The 19,632-nt window shown below is 43.0% G+C and overlaps 1 pseudogene; it reads right to left on the bottom strand.

Moving 5' to 3' along the window:
* Nucleotides 1-1,785: 1,785 nt before the first annotated feature.
* The window catches only part of LOC102861193, a 101,030-nt pseudogene continuing 83,183 nt past the window's right edge, over nt 1,786-19,632 (bottom strand).

Here is a 19,632-nt window from a genome sequence, read left to right on the forward strand (position 1 = left end):
CACAACTTCTCTATCCATTTTTTGTTGATGAGCATCTCCTTGTTTCTTGACTGCTGGTACCAAGGTTATTGATTATGCATCTAAAGAAAATGAAATCCTTGACAGTCTCAATCTTTTCTCATGATGTTGTTTATCAGTCCAGTGGTAAGAATTTTGTTGGATTTTTTCTTTTTTAATTTATTGTTGAACATTTTCTTACCCCCTCCACACACCTCCTTTTCCCCAGCCCATCACACAATGCACCCCTTATCCCATATCGTTCTCATGCATATAACGCATAATCATTTAGTGCTTTCAGAGTTTCCCCCCATCTGTTCTAATGCAGTGTTCATTATCTAGCTATCTCCTATTTCCTCTTTAATCCCCCATGCCTGTCTTATTTTATGACAGCAGAGTTATGCAGTATTTGTCCTTTTGTGACAGAGATATTTCACTTAGCATAATGTCCTCAAGGCTTCCTCATGTTATGTAATGTTTTACTATTTCAGTATGTGAATGTACCATAGTTTTTCTATCCATTCATTTGTTAATAGGCACTTGGGTTGCTTCCCTCTATTTGCTATTGTGAAGAATACAGCAGTAAACATGGGTATATGTGCATCTGTTCGAGTCGTGGCTCTAATTTATTTAGGGTATTTTCCCAGAAGTAGAATTGCTTGTCAAATGGTAGTTCTATTTCCAACTGTTTGAGAAAGAATCAGACCACCTTCCACAGTGTTTGTACCATTTTACATTCCCACCAGCAATGAGTAACCGTTCCAGTCTCTCCATAACCTCACCAGCACTTATTGTTTGCTGCCCTTTTGAACTTTGCTGTTTTGCTGGGGTAATTTTTGTTTTCTTGAGGTTGCAAGCATCATATTGAAGCTGTATTATTTGATCTGCAGCAAGCATTTCAAGTCCTCCTTACTTTCAGCAAGGAAGGCTGTGTCATAATGTAAGTTGTGGATTAGTTCTTCCTCCTATCATGATGCTGCATTCTTAATAAAGTCCAGCTTCTCAGTAGAATCATTTGCTCAGTGTACAGATTTGATAGGTATGGAGAAAGGATATAACCCTGATACACATCTTTCTTAATTTTAAACCATTACCTATTTCCTTGCTCTGTTTGGACAATAGCCTCTTAGTCTAGGTCTAGACCAAGGCAAGCTCCCTAAGGTGAGCTCAGAGAGGACAGAAACCTCCCATGGAGCAGAAGAGCAAAAGCTTGCTTGATCTTGATTTTCAGTTCAAATACAGACCATGAAATCAAGGCCTCATGATCCTTCTGACCTTTGGGCTTAAAGCAGGAGGTTTCAGATAAGTTAGCACAGGAATAACTGGCTGTGACAGTGAAGCATTCATAGTGACATTACTTTATTTATTTTTTAGTGACATTAATTTTTGATTCTTCGGTGTCATCTCTTCCTATTATTGTGAAGCAGAATTCACCAAGCATTGGACAGTTTGCCCACTAATAGGGAACTTGAGCTGGTATTAGATGGTCATGAGATAAGTTAGTTTTAACCTACTGATGATGTGTTGCTGCCAAGTATAAGAGGGTTTTTTTTGGGGGGGGTTGTTGTTATTGTTGTCTAGTTTTTGTTTCATAGTCATAAATTTAACTCTGCAATCCTGCTAAACTTGGAGAGGAATAAAGAAAACATGGAAGCCAAAGAACTGTAGCAAGAGCACAAAGATTAAAAAGTACTGCAAGCACACTGGGGTCGCAGGGTGATCTCGGGAGCTATAGAAGGAGTGATGTGGTGATTAAGAGAAAACATGAAATACAGATCATAATTAGAGTTATCCACAGTCAGTAATGATGATCTTCTTGTTGGTCGTGCCCTTCCTGGACCCGAAGCGCTCCATGGCTTCCACAGTGCTCATGCCTTCTTTCACCTTGCTAAAGACTACATGTTCGCCATCCAACCATTCAGTCTTAGCAGTACAGATAAAAAACTGGGAACTGTTTGTTTTGGGTCCAGCATTTGCCATGGACAGGATGGCAGGAGCTGTGTGCTTCAGGATAAAATTCTATCATTATACTTCTCCTCATAGATAGACTTACACCAGTACCATTATGGAGTATGGAATCTCCACCCTGGTACCAGGAATGATTCTGTGAAAGCAGGAACCCTTGTAACCAAATTCTTTCTCCCCAGTACTCAGAGCATGAAAGTTTTCTGATGTCTTTGAGACTTTATCTGCAAACAGCTTGAAGGAAACATGGCTTAAAAGTTCACCATGGGCAATAATGTCAAAGTACATGGTGGGATTAATCTTAGCTTGGGGGGGCGGAGCTGACAACTGTGCTGCTGAGGTGGCAGCATCAGTTTTACATGAGCACAATTAGGTGTTCTGGGATTCACATTCTTCTCTGTATTAGATCCACACAGTCAAAAGCCTTTGCATAGTCAATGATGCACAAATAGACATTCTTCTGATATTCTTTGCTTTCAGCCAGGATCAATCTGATGTCAGCAATGACATCCCTGGTGCCATGGCCTCTTCTCAATCCAGCTTGAACTTCTGGCAGTTCTCTATGTTCTGTTCCAGCCATTTAAAAATAATCTTTAGCAGTATTTTGCTTGCACGTGATATTAATGTTATTGTTTGATAATAGCCATATTCTGTTAGATTACCTTTATTGGGAATGGGAACAATATGGATCTCTTCCAGTCTGTTAGTAGGTAGCTGTCCTCCAAATTTCCTGCCATAGACTGGTAATCATGCCCAGGGCTGCATCTGTTAGTTGAAAAATGTCAATTGGGATCCCATCAATTCCTGGGGCCTGATTTTTTTGCCAATGCCTTCAGTGCAACTTGAACGTCTTCCTTTCTTACCACTGGGCCTTGATTATGTGGTAATTCCTGAAATATTTCAGTGTCAGCCAATCTTCTCAGCATTGTGATTCTGTGTGTTCCTTTATCCTCTTTTGGTGTTTCCTAGGTCATTCAAGACTTTACCCATAGAACCCTTCAGTACTGCAGCTCCTTCAGTATTGAAGATTTTTACCAAATCCTGTAGTCTGAACCTAATCAAACAGGCAATCAAGATGTGTTAAGAATAACTGGTGAATGGAATGCAAAAGTTGGAAACAATGAAAAAGGAATGGTAGGCAGAAAGTATGGACTTGGTGACAGAAATGAAACCAGAAATAGAATGTTTGAACTTTGTGTGTTAAATGAGTTATTAACAGCAAATACTTTCCTTTTAAAAATAAAAATAAAACCCCCAACCCAATACAAATACTGACTTTACATAAACCTCACCTGATGGACTGCATAGGAATCAGATTGACTACATCTGTGGAAGGAATTGTTGCTGTCAAAATCAGGCCAGGTGCTGACTGTGGAATAGGCTATCAATTATTCGATTACTACCCATTAGGATGGTGCAGGATAGCACAGGGTTCAGATCTGTTGTTCATAGGGTCACTATGAGTTGGAGTTGTGCTCAACTCAATGGCACCTAACAACAACAACAACAGTAATGCTAACCCCACCACCATGGAGTTAATTCCAAATCACAGCAACCCTATAGGACAGAGCAGATCTGCCTCTTAGAGTTTCCAAAGCTGTAAATCTTTGCAGAATCCAACTCCCTCATCTTTCCTCCACTATGAAGCTGGTGAATTTGAACCATTGACCTTTCCACTAGTAGTGCAGTGCTTAATCCACTATGTCACTAGAGAGCCTTAATACTTACTAGATACTTGATTCTTAGGGGAGACAGGGATAAAGAAGGCATATGCTTGCCCTCCAGGATTCCAGAAGGGAAGAGGAAGAGGTAAAGAGATTTAACATGCTCCATGACTAGAGAGAAGCGTCCTTGGCCCACCTCCGTAACGCTTCCCGAGGGGGTCGTGAGGAGCGAGCCGAGATTCTCCTGGCGAGGATGGGGCTGTGAAGAGAAACGTGTTTCCAAGTCAGCTAATGAAGTTTAAGTCGTAGGCCGTCTTCCAAGGCCCTGTGCCTAATTTTGCATTCTTAAATTGACATATTTTTTTTCCTCCCTCAACCCCTCACATCATGCCTGATAGTACTTGCGCGGCCTGCCAGGACACCTGGTCTACCTTTCTGGAGAACTTTCCACCAGGCTTCTCCCTCATCTTCTTTGTTGCCATCACATACAAGGTACCTACTCACCCAGTCCTAGTCCCTGGCAGGGGACCTCTGGGTTCTGGGGCAGGGTTTCTACTCCCTATTCAGGGAGGGGATCTGAGCATGAGGTTCTTCTGAATCTCTGCCCTGAAAGTTCTGCATATTGAGCCCCCAGTCTTGAGTCCCAGGCTAAGAGGCAGCCTGGCCCCTGGGGCCAACCTGGCTGCCCATGAATGACTGAACCCTGTGGTGAGTGAGCTGAGCAAGGGCTTCTGAGCAGAGCTGCACACCCCCTCCCAGATGTCTCTGTTGAGGTGGAGAGGGTGCTAGAAGCCACAGTGGCAGGCAGACTCTTTCCTGTTCCAGTGGCCTTGATGAAAGGGAAACCTCTAAACTGTTTGGCTTTGTAAAAGTGTAGCTTAAATGTGCTAGGGGCAAAGAAGCTGTACTCTGCTAAGAGCTTCTGCATCAATTATGAATCTCTCATCATTTCCAGCCTGACCTCCGGGAATGGGGCCGTCCAGGTGTGCCCCCGGCTGGATGGGGGAGGCCCGGGCCCCTACACGTGCCTGACCCTATCATATTGCCATAGCCAGGGTCTCGGTATAAGGTTCAAGTGCTGTGTGGGCTCGGACAGCAGCGTAGCCCAGCCCACTTAAGTGTGGAGAGGTGCGGAGAGCCTTATTACAGTCTAGTGGCCATGCCTGTGCCAGGGGCCAGCCCAGGAGCTTCCGGTGAGTGCTGAAGCAGTGGCAACAGCCACACCATGGGGCCGTTAGAGGTACGTCCTTGAGCTTTTAGCACGATTATGTGGGGCAGAACGGGCAAAGGCTACTTGCAAACTTCTTCAGAAACAGCACTGTGCTTGCTTGCTTCCTGCTTTGCTGAATAATTGAACAACTCAGCCAAAAAGCCATTAGGATCTATTTCTCTTCCCCAGTATTTGTTGACAGTAAGGTAGGGGGATGTTGGAGTAGAGCAGGGAGGCAGCTGGTGAGGTAGATGATGGCCAGTGGTGCCAGGGGTGGGGTGAGAGAGGGGGTTAAGCAACAAGTCAGTGCATTGAGGTAGCTAGAATTGAAGGTTTTTGTTTGTTGGACAAAAGATTGCACATGTGGAAAGAGGCAAAACGATAATGAATTGTATGGTGAATTAATTGATTGGAAAGACAGCTGTTTGTGAGACCTTCTGATTTTCAGTATAGAAATAAATATAAAAGGGAGCTCTGGTGGTTTAGTGGTAAGGAATTGCACTGCCAAACCAAAGGCTTGCGGTTCAAATCCACCAGCTGCTCTGTGGGAGAAATAGGAGCAATTTCCTCTCTGTGATTTACTGCTTCTGAAAACCTGCCAGAGGGTCAGCTATGAGTCCGTTCTGACTCGAAGGTATAAAACAACAATAAATGCAGCTAGTGTTCAGGTCTTTCGTTCATAGGGTCGCTATGAGTTGCCTACGACTCCATGGCACTTAACAACAACAACAATGTTACTGACTTACAACAACCCCCGGGGACAGAGGAGATGTGCCCTTTCGAGTTTCCAAGGCTGGGCACCTTTGTGGCACCAGATTGCTTCCTCTTTCTCCTGTGAAGTAGCTGGTGCATTTGAATGACCAAGCTTTCAGTTGGCAACTAATGCTTAACCCACTACACCACCAAAGCACCTAGAAATAAATGTCAATGTACATATGTGTGAGGGTACATCCACACAGCCATGTACATCTTCTGTGACCACTGACAGGGTCTGGGAACAATCAGATCCTCCCAACAGCACCGAGCACAGACTGTGCATGTGCCATTCTCCACTAAAGGAGCCAGCGATCCTCAGAGAAATGGCTGGTTTCACGCCAAGGGCAGGGCAAGCAGAGCATCTGAAATATTTTCTTGTTTGCAAGTGACTAAGAAATGATGGTCACATGTCAAAAGGCTGCAAAAGGATGCAAGAGTCAATTTGAAATGGCTCTCAAATCTGGGGCAATTTGAGCATCAAAATAAATGAGGATATGATCAGGGAGTCCATATTAATGTTAAGAAATAAATAAATAAGCAGAGAGAAGAGAAACCTCTTCCTTAGGGTACAAACCACCCGACTAATAAATGTACAAGGAAGGATGGAGTTGGGGGGGAGGACAACCCTCACCATTTTTAAGCCATCATAGACATTAATTGATCCAGGCCAGAGCTATCAGTGATGGCTAAAACCATTGGGTGAATTTTTGACAAGAAGCAATATATTTATAGAGTCACAAATTTTCTGCCCACAAAATACTTATTATCCACTTATACATAGACAAGTACAATGTACTTATGAATTCATTTCAAACTGGAGAAGTCTGGCAGATACTGTCTCAACCAAGTAATAAAAGTTAGCATTACCAGTAATGGGACAAATGAACCATGTGCAGCCTGTTAGGAGGCAATGAGGAGAATACAGCAGCATGGGGGTGAGCTTCCTGCCAAAAATGCATGGCATCAGGTAAACTCAAATTGAAGGACTTGCTATAAAAGAGCCAGCCTGTAATCTTTAAAAATGTCAAGGTCATGAAAGTAAAGATTGAGGAACTGTCACAAGCTGGAAGATACTAAAGAGACTTGACAACTTTATGCAACATATGATCACAGGTTTGGACTGTTCTGACATAATAGACAATATTGGGATAATGGGTGAAACTGAATGGGATCTGTGGATTAGATTATAGTAATAAACCAGTGGAAATGTCCTGGTTTCCATAGGAACCCTGGTGGTACAATGATTTAGTGCTCAGCTGAAAACTGAATGGTTGATAATTTGAACTCACCAGCCGCTCCACAGAAGAAAATGTGGAAGTTTGTATCTATAAAGATTTGTTGTTGTTGTTTTGGTTGTTATGCACCATTGAGTATGACTCATAGCAACCCTGTGAACAACAGATCTGAATTCTGTCAGAGAATCATCTCTGACATACTTGAGCCTGTTGCTGCAGTCACTGTGTTGTTATTGGTATAAAGATTTACAGCCTTTGAAATCCTAGGGGGCAGCTCTGTGTTCTATAAGGGTCACTACGAGTTGGAATTGACTTGATGGCAGTGTAGTTAAAGGGAAAGAAGCCAAACAAGTGTGTGGCAACCAGCAAAGTCTCCCGGCAGGTGACTGTGTCCCAGCCTCATGTGGAGCTCTGGGAGCCCCAGCAAGGTGTCCCATTCAGGAGCAAGAGAGACGGGGTCTGTAAGTCTTCTTACTTCCAGGCATCCGTATGTTCAGTTCCCAGAGAGAACTAGGCAGGGAACCTGGCAGACAGAGGTGGGTGCCAGCTATTGGTGGTGAAGGCTCACAGAGGGCAAAAGAAGAGGAAGAAATAAGGAAGAGGAGGTGTGAGGAGTGTGCTGGCTATAGGCCAAGAGAGTACATCAGGGGCAAACTGGGGATTAGCGACCAAGTGCTGACAGAAGAGTCAGTGGTTCAAGTCCATCAGCAACTCTGAGGGACAAAGATGTGACCATCAGCATCCATAAGATTTATGACCTGGGAAGCAACAGGGGACAGTTCTGCTCTTTGTTGTTGTTAGATGCCCTCTGCCTTATAGGGTTGCTATTAGTCAGAATAAACTCAACATCAGTGGGTTTGGTTAGATTTCAAATGGTTTTGTGGGTCAACGATTTTACTTCAATTTACTCTTAAGAGGTTGAGAAGAATTCCTATCTATCTCCCTACCCATCTGTTCTCCATGCTTCTATCATTTATCAATGCATCTACTCTGTGACACACTCCTTGTGTGTACTTAACACAAGTAAATACTTTTGGCCACCAAAGTCATAGAGAAGAATAGATAGCAGCCTTATTTGTAACAGCTTCCAAATGAAAGTTACCCAGAAGCCCACCAACTGTAGAATGCATAAATTGTGACATGAAGTAGAATACTATACAGCAATGAGAATGAACAAACACATATCCCAATATGGATGAATTGATCAGACACAATGTTGAGCAAAAAAGGCTAGACACAAAATGCCCTCATATGACATGATTGTGTTTGTGTAGAGATCAAGGAGCCCAAGTAACAAAGTGGTTAAACTCTTGGCTGCTAAATAAAAGGTTAGCTGTTCAAACCCACCAATGGCTCCACGAAGAAAAATAGAGTAGTCTGCTTCTGTAGAGATTTACAGCCTCACAAACCTGATGGGAAACTGATGTCATTCTATTAGAAACTGATGTCAGCAGATCCATATGAAGGTCAAGCAAACCTATGGCAACATCATGGGGCTCCAGACAGCATTTCTCACCTTTCCATGTCCCCAGAGCTCAGTTCACTGCTCAGCCTGTGGCACATACCTAGTGAACTTTTGTAGAATAAATCGATTGTTTGCACAAAATGTTACCCAATGCCAGTGACTTGGTGATAAACCACCCACTCGCGCTGAATCGGTTCTGACTCAGCAATCCTATAGGAGTTAAACTGCCTTCTAGCATTTTCAAGGCTGTAAATATTTAGAGAAGCTGATTGCCACATCCTCTTCCACAGAGCAGCTGCTGGGTTCAAACCACTGACGTTTAAATTAGTCTCCAGATATGTAAACCTCCGTGCTACCCGGCCTCCTGACTTGGAAATGTCAAAACAAAAGCAACCGCCATGCCACTGAGTCAATTCCAACTCACTGTAACGTCCACCAGGTCTCCAGACATTTATGGGAAGTGACTACCTTTCCCTCCTTCCATAGGGTGACAGTGGATTCAAACCTCTGACATCTCTGGTGGAGAGGATCAGTTCAAACCTTATGAATAGCCGTTCAACATTTAACTCAATAAGCCATTGTTCCACAGAGTTGGCAGTTTGAGGGATTACAGGGCAGCTTTCTTATAAGCACAAATGCTCCAGAAGGGACTCAGCACTTGTTTTCCCTCAGAAGGAAGACTCCAGGGGCCTCAAGAAAATTGTGTCTAATTTGAGCACAAGTTCCCCGCTTCCTGTTGACAGCATCCAGAGCACTTTGAAATGACCACAGCCCTACACCTCCAGCTGGGAACACTCATTTGGGGAGGTGGCCTGGGCCATGCTGTGGGGGAGGACTTTGAAAGGCCAGCCACAGAGCTGTAGCCAAGGGCCAAGTGGGTACTGGATGAGGACCTCTCATTCAGGCTCCTGAGGACACTTCACAAACTGTGCCCAAAGATGACCTGATGCAGCAGAACAGGCTCAGGCTTTGTAGGCAGATTCATTCATTTTTAACTTAGCCTGCTGAACCTCAGTTTCTTCCTCTGTAAAATGGGGCTAATAAAGGAGCTCTGGTGGCCAGTGGCAAGAAGCTGCACTGCAATCCTGAAGGCATGTGGTTCAAATTCACCAGATGCTCTTCTGGAGAAGGAGGGGCAATCTCCTTCTGTGTCAGTCAGATCTGCTTTGACCACACACACGCACAATTTAAAAATGAGTCTAATACCTTCCTAATTAAAGTTGTTATAAACGGTAGATGAGATTGGATAGACACTTGGCAAAATTCTAGTGCATAGTAGATGTTTAATGGCATTTCCTTCCTGCCCATCCCCGGCTCCATCATGCTTCTGGAATCAGACCTCTCTAAGAGCCGTAGACAGAATCTTTGAATATTGCAAATGATTAGCTGCTAACTAGAAGGTTCAAGGTTAGAGTCCACCCAAAGGTGACTCTGAACAAAAGTCTGACAATCTACCTTTGAAAAGTTAACCACCAAAATCCCACTGTGGCACAGTTCTGCCACGTGGGTTCACCATGAGTCAGCATCAACTTGACAGTAATTGGTTTAAAGATCTTGGACTGCTCTGCTAATCCAGATTTGAGGCAATGATGCCATCACCTTGCAGGACCTTTGGAAGCTGGGACAGTTTTTTATTCTCTAAGGAAGGGATCCGCTAAGGAGTCCTCTAAGGAGGACCCTGGTCCTCCAGTGGGTGAGCATCTGTGATCAGGTCAGTCTCAGCTCTTTTCAAAACCATCTGTGGCTCCTGAGTTATTGTCCAAAGGGATGAAGTCTATGTCTCAGCCAAGGCTCCCAAGCCCTTCATTCACTCTCTCACTCGCTGGCTGTGCCCCGGCTCCCATCTCTCTGTCTCTTGGCTAGTCTGTCACCTGGTCTTGGAACACCGTCCCTGCTCGCCTTCTTCACACTACGTACCACCCTCTAGTTTGGTCATCTGTGCCTCTCCCAGAACACACGTTAGTTATTTGCATCTCTGTTTTAGCTTCCCCTCAGGCCCTGGGCATATGAAGTGCAGAAACCACCCCAGGGCCATCACCAGGACAACACAGCAGGGTCCTCTCCAGGACCTGCACAGCCACTGGGCTCCAGGACTCCTGGGAATGATTGTGAGACTGGGCTTCTAGGTACAAGCCTTGCCCAGTTAAAGGATGCAAAGGTGGGAACACGGTCCCCCTTTGGCTCTGAGGGGAGTTGAGAGTCTTGTTGAGCTGCTTTGGCACACAGTGTGGGACAGCTGTTTGTGGTCTATTTGGCCATTCTAAGTACACAAAGAGTCTGACTCTCCTATCTACTAAATTTCTTGGGTAACTACTTCTACGTAGCATAAGACCCAGAAACTTTAGAACAGCAGTTTACAAAAGTGCTTCAGAGAGGCTGTAGGCAATGCCGACGCCAGCCTTCTTCCAGAATCCAGCCCAGAGGTGGTGAGGTGGCACAGCAAGCCAAACGAGCTCCTTGTTCTTCCTGGTCCAGGTCCAGCGTCAGTGATACAGAAGAAAGTGGGGGCTGACCAGGGAAACTTGCTAGTGGGGGAAGCCTTGAGAGACAATGAAGGAATAAAAGGATTAGGGCAGAAGCAGAGAGAAGACAGCCTATGAGGGAGTGTATAGTTACAGACCTGGGCCCAGGAAGTAATGAGGTGGGCCCAGAAGCGTAAGCCAGCTGTGAATGTAAGGTAGGAATTATTATTCCCACTGTACAGATGAGAAAAGGGAGGCTTAGCTAGATCAAGGTCATTCAGCTCAGCTAGTCAGGGTGAGCAGAGCCAGGCCTTCCAATTCCAAAGCCAGAGCCCTTTTGTTAGACCAGGCTGCTTCTCCCAAGGAGAGATTTTGGTGATGATGCTGAGGAAAAGTGATATTTACTAACCAAAGAAGTGCTGGTTAAAATCTCAGTGTAACCTCTAGTGTGATGTGTGTGTGCACGCACAGGCAAAAAATACACACACGCGTGTGTGTTCCAGCGTGGCTAAAATGAATAAGACTGACAAAATTCAGTTGGTGAATTTATGTAAATTTAGAGCAAAGGAAACTCAGACTCAGCTGGTAGGAATGTAAATTGGTAAAAAGCTTTAGGGAAGTATTAGGCAATAGCTACTGAATGTTGGATAACCTGTAAGTCCACTTTTAGGAACCACAACATTCAAGGCACTAAACATTCATAGTAGAACAATTGATACATAAAGCCAAAACACTGAAAGAATCTTAATGTCCATTGACAATTTAATGGATAATAACATTATGACAAGTTTACCCAATAGGATATAAAATAGCACTAAAAAGGAAAAAAACTGCACCACCACACACCCAAGCTGCTGATTGTCACAAACTCAACACTAAGCCAGAGAGGCCGGCGCCAAAGAGTGTATGGACTTTATAAACCCATTATAAAAGTTTGATCTTAGGCGAGCTCTGGTGGCCTAGTGGCAAGAAGCTGCACTGCAATCCCAGAGGTGAGTGGTTCAAATCCACCAGATCCTCTGCTGGAGAAGGGACAATCTCCTGTACCAATCAGATCCAATTTGATGGTACACACACACAAAAATAATAAAATATTTTAAAAATTAAAAAAAAATAAGTAAAAGTTTGATCTTGGGTCAAACCCACTCACTCATTGCAGTGAGTCAGAAGTGACTCATAGCTGACCCCAAGTGGGTTTTCAGAGACTGCCCACCTTTCTCCACAGGAGCTGCTGGTGGATTTGAACCACCAGAAAGGTGTCACCTTTGGATTAGCAGTGTAACTCTCTACAAACTATACCATCTGAGCATCCTTTAACAAAACCAGGTACAGCCAATCAGTGGTGGTAGACGTTAGGATAGTGGTTCCCTCGGCGGAAGCAGTTTCTGAAAGGTTAAATGGAAACAAGAATCACAGGGAAGCAGTGAGAATAGGGTAAAAATTATTTAAAAATTAATTACTAGTTGGCAGTTTGGCTTTTCCAGAGGTTTGTGGTAGTAATTCTGGTTTGCAGCACAGCATGTTACAGACTAGGCTCCCCTCCCCCACCCCCCAGAGCTCCACCTCTGGGCTGAAAATTTTGAAACCATTTTCTATGTTCTGGGATTGAAGAAATGAGTGAGAAGGGTGGAGACAGCTTCTCACTGTCGGAGCAAGTGAGTTGCAAATATGGACAGACGGAAGACCCTGAGGTATTAGACTGGAATGGGAGATAATAGTATGAGCTCACAGTTTTATATTTAGATAGAACTACATGGTGGTGGATATTTTACTTCTTAGATCACTCTCTGCTAAAATAAACAAGAATTCCTTAGAGAAATGGCCAATTTTAGGGCAAGTTATAGGATGAGCATGGAACATCTTATAAAAGGAAATGTTCCGAGAAGGATGGTGACAGCTTCTGCTGATTCTCTGAAAGGGATCACAGCAGAAGGTCCTGGATAGTGTGGGAGAAAAATGTGGAACAAAACTTAAAATCGTGAAAAAAAGACCAGTGCTGTGGTCAGATAGAGACTGGCAGAATTCCCAAGACTATAAAAGGACAGCAGAGAAGAGGAATACCCTCAACCGGGTGGATTGACACAGTGACTTCTGCAATGGGCTCTGGTGTGCCAGAAAGTGTGAAGATGGCACAGGATATAACAGGACTCAGATCTGTTGTTCATTGGGTCACTATGGGTCATACTCGACTTGATGGCGTCTATCAACAACACAGCTCTCAGAGGGAACACTGTTGGTTTAGTGGCTGAGGAATTGTACAGTCAACCCAAAGGCAGGTGGTTTGAGTCCACCAGCTGCTCCATGAGGGAAAGATGGGCAATTTCCTCCCCATACAATTTACAGCCTCTGAAAACCCTCTGGAGACTCAGCTTGGTTTTGACTTAAAGGCAACAATAGCAACAGTATGACCCTCAGAAACCCTTTAAGTTTGGAACTGAACTCACCCCCATGGGTAAATGTTTAGCCAAAATACAGATTTGTTTTGTAAGGTTTTTAAAACTGCCAGAACAATCGGCATTCCTTGGAACAATCAACCCTTTGAAATAAAAGTGATAGCATTTGCCCAAGGTCAAAACTCAGAAACCTAGAAGGCAATGGGAAGGAAGGAAGAAAGGACACAAGATAAACAAAGGGGAAGTAGGATGAGTGTGGGGGAAATGATGACATGTCAAAAGGCACAGGGACCACAAAATACTTAGTAGCTTCCCACAAAATATTTACTAAATGGAAAGAGAAAAACAGTAACTATTCAGAGCCTTCTAGAGCCCACCTTAACCAGTGATCCAAGTTATTATCACTGGTAATAGGACAAATAGACATTATGCACCTCCTGATATAATGTTCCGAGAAGGATACAACTTCACTGTGATAATCCAACAAAAAATCAATAACCTGAATCAAATAATGAAGAAATAACATCCCCAAATTGAAGAACATTCAATAAAATAACTGACCTATACTCGTAAAAAAAAAAATAATAATGCCAAGAGCATGAAAGACAAAGGCCGAGGAACTATTTCAAATTAAATAAGATGAAGAAGACAAGACAACTAAATGCAACTTGGAATGATGGATTAAATCCTAGACTAGAAAAGAACTCTTGTTTTTGTCTATAAAAGATACAATTAGAAGAAGTGGTAAATTTTGGATATAGCCAATAATTAGTCAGTAAATCCATTTTTATGGCAAGAATAAGAAATTGTCCTTGATCTTAGGAAACACACATGATGTATTTTGGTAGGGATTTTTTTCTTTACATTTAAAAAATTCATTCAATGTTGCACATTTTCTTCCCTCCTCCCTCCATCAGCTCACTTTCCAATGCACCTCTTGTTCCAGATTGTTGTCATTCATATAATACCTAATCATGTATTCATTTCAGACCGTTCTTCCCCGCATCTGTTCCAAGGCAGTGTTCATCATCTATCCACTCTTAGGAAACACACATGATTTAAAATAAAGAGATATGACATCTGCACTTGCTGTCAAATGGCTCAAGGAAATGAAAATACATATATCATATATGTATATATGTATACACACACATAAACATACACGCAGAGAATTTAGTTATGTGCTGTCAAGGCTGGGATTCCTAGTCTTTTTCATGTTAGTCATAATTTGTTAGAATACACAAAGTCAAAAGCTTTTGCCTATCCAATAAAACACAAACAGACATCCTTCTGGTGTTTTCTATTTTCTGCCAAAATCCACCTGACACCAGCAATAATATCCCTCACACTGAGGCTTTTTCTAAATCCAGCCTCAAATTCTGGCAGTTCTATGTCAATGTACGGTTCTAGCCATTTTTAAATAATCTTCAGCAATATTTTACTTGCATGTGACATTAATAATATTGTTTAGTAATTTCCACATTCTGGGGTTTGTTTTGGGGTTTTTTTTAAATGGGAACAGAGAAATTGTGTTAAATCTGGGAAATCCAAGGAAAGAGTAAACAAGAATTCTTTGTACTGGTCTTCTAACTTTTCTGACAGTTTGAAATAACTTCAAAACAAAGATTTAACTGCCCAAATAAATGCTAGTTTTCATGCTTATAAGAAGCTCTTATGTACAAAAACCAACTCAAGGTGGATTATGGACCTAGGACTAAAACCGAGGACTATAAACTTCATCAAAGAAAAGCTTGGAAGAACTTTAGTAGTCCTAATCCGCAACATAAACAGTCTTCTAAGTATCCTGAAAAATCTACAACCAGGAGAAGATAAAATAGATGAATGGGACCTTCTAAGAATCAAATCCCTATGCACATCCAAAAACTTCTCCAATAGGGTAAAAAGAGAAGCCACAGACTGGGAAAAAGTACTTGGTAATGACATGTCAGATAAGGGACTTGTATCCAGAATTTATAAAATACTTGAGTACCACAATAAGATAAAGGTAACTAATCCAATTGAGAAATGGGCAAAGGATATGAACAGACACTTCACCAAAGAAGACATTCAGATGTCCAACAAGCACATGAAGAAATGTTCAAAATCCCTAGCTCTAAGAGAGATGCAAATCAAAACAACTATAAGATATCATCGCACCCCAGTCAGAAGAGCAAAATTTAACATAACAGCAAACAACAAATGCTAGCAACGATGTGAAGAAACTGGAACTCTTATTCACTGTTGGTGGGAATGTAAAATGGTGCAACCGTTGTGGAAAGTGGTGTGGCGCTTTCTCAAAATGTTACAAATAGAGATACCATTTGACCCAGCAATTCCACTACTGGGAATATACCCTAAAGAGGCCATAAATGACATCCAAGTAGATATATGTATACCCATAACTGTCATCCAAGCAGATATATGCACACCCATGTTTATCACAGCTTTGTTTACAATAGCAAAGAGTTGGAAGCAACCTAAGTGCCCATCAACAAATGAATGGATAGAGAAGCTGTGGTATATTCACACAATGGAATACTACGCAGCATTGAAAAACAAGGAACTCATACAATATTATTAAAAATGGGTGAGCCTGGAGGACATTATGCTGAGTGAAATATCTCAGTCACAAAGGGACAAATACTGCATAATGCCACTGTTGTAGAATGAGGTTGACATCAGGGTTGGGGTAAGACTGAGAAAAAACTGGATAAATTATGTATACTGTATTGAAGTAGATGAGGGAAAGAACAGATTAGAGGCGATATATGATTGAGGAATCCAGAATTAAGGTTGCATAGAGAAGTGGTGGGGGTTGGGGAGGGAAGGGATGGGGGAATTATATACCAATGAAGGAATTTTTTTTCCTTCTTTTTCTTTTCGGAGAGGGGAGAGAACTGGTGGGGAAGGGTGGGCAGAGAGAAAAGTGTGGCAATGAATGAATGGAAATCCAAAGTCTCTGTAAATGTTTATTAAAATTAATTTTTAAAAAAGAAGAAGAGGCTCTTGTAATGCATGTTGTGCTACTAACCAAAATGTCTGTGGTTCAATTGTACTAGGCACATGCAGGAGAAGTTAGGTGGTCTCCTGGACGTGTGTGTGCACATGCCCACGCTCGAACGTCTCTGAGTCAGAATGAACTTGACAGCAGTGGGCTGGATTGAGTTTTGGTCATACTTACATATTTATATTCACATATTTATTGAGGTAAAGTCCATAGCCAGTCTTACATATCCAGTTAAATGGGTTTTGACTATTGTCTGGGTATTCCAATCAAGATCTGTAACATTTCTTTATGAGATTCCAGACACTTTCGATCCTGCCTTCTTGCTGTCATTCTCTCCTCCTACCTTGAGGCAATCACTGTTCTGATTTGTAACACCAATATAACTTTTACCTCTTCTGCCGTTTGAGATTTTCAGACAAATGGAATAATACAATACGAATGCTTTTTTTAACTGCCTTCTGTCAGTCAGCATAGTGATTTTGAGATTCTTTCATATAGTTTGCATATATCAATAGTTCATTCTTTTAAGTGCAACAATGAATGAATGGAAATCCAAAGTCTCTGTACATTTTTACTAAAATTAATAATAAAGTAAAAAAAATAGTTCATTTTTGTGTGTGTGTGGTTAAATAGTTGTATTCCACTGTATGAGTGAAACAGTTTATCTGGTCATCTGTTAACAAACTTTGGGTTGGAGTTTGGAGTTTTGAATAAGCCTTACCTCTGGCAGCCTAGTGAGCAGAGAATTGTGCTGTGAACCCAAAGGGGGTGCTCTCTCTGAAAGTTTGAATCTTCCAGTCACTCTAAGGGAAAAAGATGAGCAATTTCCTCCATAGCCTCTGTAAACCCACAGGAGAGTCAGCTATAACCTGGAGCAATTATTATTCTATGGAAATGACTTCAACTTTTTTTTTTACTATTATTAACAACATTATTAATAAGGGAGCTCTGGTGGCCTAATGGCACTGTAATCCTGAAGGTATGCAGTTTGAGGCCACCACTTCCCTGCAGGAGAAGGATGGGCAATCTCCTCCTATACTATTAACTGCCTCTGAAAACCTGCTGGAGGGTCAGCTATGGGTTGGTTCCAACTCTACGGTACACAACAATAACAGTAACAACATTGTTAACCCTCTGTGAGGTGGACTGATTCAGTGACTGGGGTACTCGAGATGGGTGTGTCAGAGGCAGTGGACTTTCCCAGTGCAATTCATATTTTTATTTCCTGGCTGCTGGTACCAAGAGTGTTGATTGTGGAGCCAAGCAAACTGAAGCTGTTAAGTTCCAAGAGAGAAAGACTTGTTAGCACTAGACTTGGAATCTGGTCTAGTGTCATCAAGATCAAGTACAATTCCTAGTGACCCTGTGAACAGCAGATCTGAACCCTGTCCTATCCTGTGCCTTCCTTGTCAGCCCAACACACAGGACCTCATTGCTGAGTCACTGTTTCAATCCATCTCATTGATGGTCTTCCCCTTTTGATGACCTGTCCATGTATGAGAAACTCTTTGGGACAGTTCTCTATCACATGCGTAGAAAATCAACTTTATGGCACACAAAACAGTTTTTTTAATTGTACTGCCTGCCTCCTCCTGGAGATGCCAGCTCTGTGCTTGACCTCACTCACATATGTGGGGAGACACATAAGCCCTGGACTTTTGTGAAGACCAGAAAAGTCTCTTAGCCCAAGTGATTTCTCATAACCCTGGGACACACATGCCTCTTGTTATTGTGTGCTAGCAAGTCAGTTCTGACTCATGTTGCTGTGAGGTTCCATCTGCTATGACTCATAGCAACCCCATAAATACAAATGAGAGCCTTGCCCAACTTCATTAATACCCACTGCACCAACTTCATTATCTCTGACATGGTCAAGTCCACTGTTACAGCCACTACAACAATGCATCTCATTGGTCTAGCCCCTCCTGATCACATGGCCAAAATGTGTGAGACTAAGTTCCACCATTCTTGCTTATAAGGAGCACTCTGACAGCATTCTCTCCAAGACTTACCTATTTGATCTTTTGGACGCCCATGACATTCAAGACTCTTTGCCAAATCCATAGTTCAAAGGCATCAGTTCTTCGGCCATCCTTATTCATTGTTCAATTTCCATATGTATAGCACACAATTATATACTGTGGGTCAGGCACACCTTAGCCTTTAATCTGACATCTTTTCTCTTTAGAACTTTGGAAAGGTCCTCACAGCAGATTTTTCACAGTGCAACACATCTTCTGATTTCTTAACTGTAGCTTCCATAAGTGTTGATTATGGATCCAAGTAAAATGAAATCCTTGATGACTTTAATCTTTTCTCCATCTGACATGGTGTTGCCTTGTGGTCCAGTAGTAAAGACATTAGTTTTGTTAATGTTGAAATATAATCTAGATTGAGGAGTGTAATTTTTGATCTTCAGTGGATGCTTTGAGTCTTCTTCGCTCTCTGCAAGCAAGGCTGTGCCATTTGCACAATGCAAGTTGTTGATAAATCTTCCTCCTCACCTGATGCCATGTTTTTCTTCATACAGTCCAGCTTCTTGACTTATTTGCTCAGCATGCCGATTGAATGCTGAGCACCCTGACTCCCAGCCAGGAGTTCAACTCATAGCAACCCAGTAAGACCGAGTAGAAATACCCTATAGTGTGTCCTGGCTTGTAGTTGTCACTGGAGCAGATCACCAAGTCTTTTCTCCCGTGAAGCCTCTGGTAGATTTGAATGGATAACCTTTAGGTTGGCTGTCAAGCACTTAACCACTGTGCTATCAGGCACTCCATTTTCAGGCCAAACTACCAAATCCATCTAGGAATCCCAGACCTATCCATGCCCAGGCAGGCATTTCTCCCGCAAGCCTTCCATGGTGGGAGGAGAGAGGGAGGACTACGGGGAATTTCCATAACCCAGAATCTACAAGGGCCCCTGGAGACCTGGGCTGTGTGGGAACGCCGGGTGTTCATGTCTGTAGGAGCAAGCCAGCAGCCATGCATGCAGGGATGGAATTGCCAGTCCTCGTGGGAGAGAGTCTCTCTCGGATCAGTGGAATAAGCCAATTTGTGCCCCCACCGCCTTCCCTCCAAGGAAGGATTCAGTGGGTTTTTCGTAAGGGGATTAAGGCTTTAGTCCGCCCAGCAGGGAGAAGGCCTCTCAGCTCTGTGTCCACGTGGCTGCATCTGCTGCTGTAGGCGCTGTCTCTGGGGTAGTGGGGCTGTGAATGGAGAGAACAGCTGCTACCAGCAGCCTCTCTTTGGGGCTGGGTGTCTGGGCCATGCTGCCTGTGCCACCTGCGAGTCCCAAAGAGTGTCCCAGGTGCCAGGGAGATGATGGGCAAGTAGAGATGCCAGAGAGATCTGAGCCCTCCAGATGGAGTCAGGCAGAAATGCTGAGGGAGGGCCATGTCTTATCTGCATTTCATGGACAAGGAGCTTGAAGCTCAGAGAAGAGACATACCCTGCCTGCTGCTACAGAGCCAGGCAAGAGC

This window comes from Elephantulus edwardii, unplaced genomic scaffold (assembly GCF_000299155.1).
Source record: "Elephantulus edwardii isolate Elephantulus edwardi_28Jun2011 unplaced genomic scaffold, EleEdw1.0 scaffold00066, whole genome shotgun sequence".
Taxonomy (NCBI): Eukaryota; Metazoa; Chordata; class Mammalia; order Macroscelidea; family Macroscelididae; genus Elephantulus; species Elephantulus edwardii.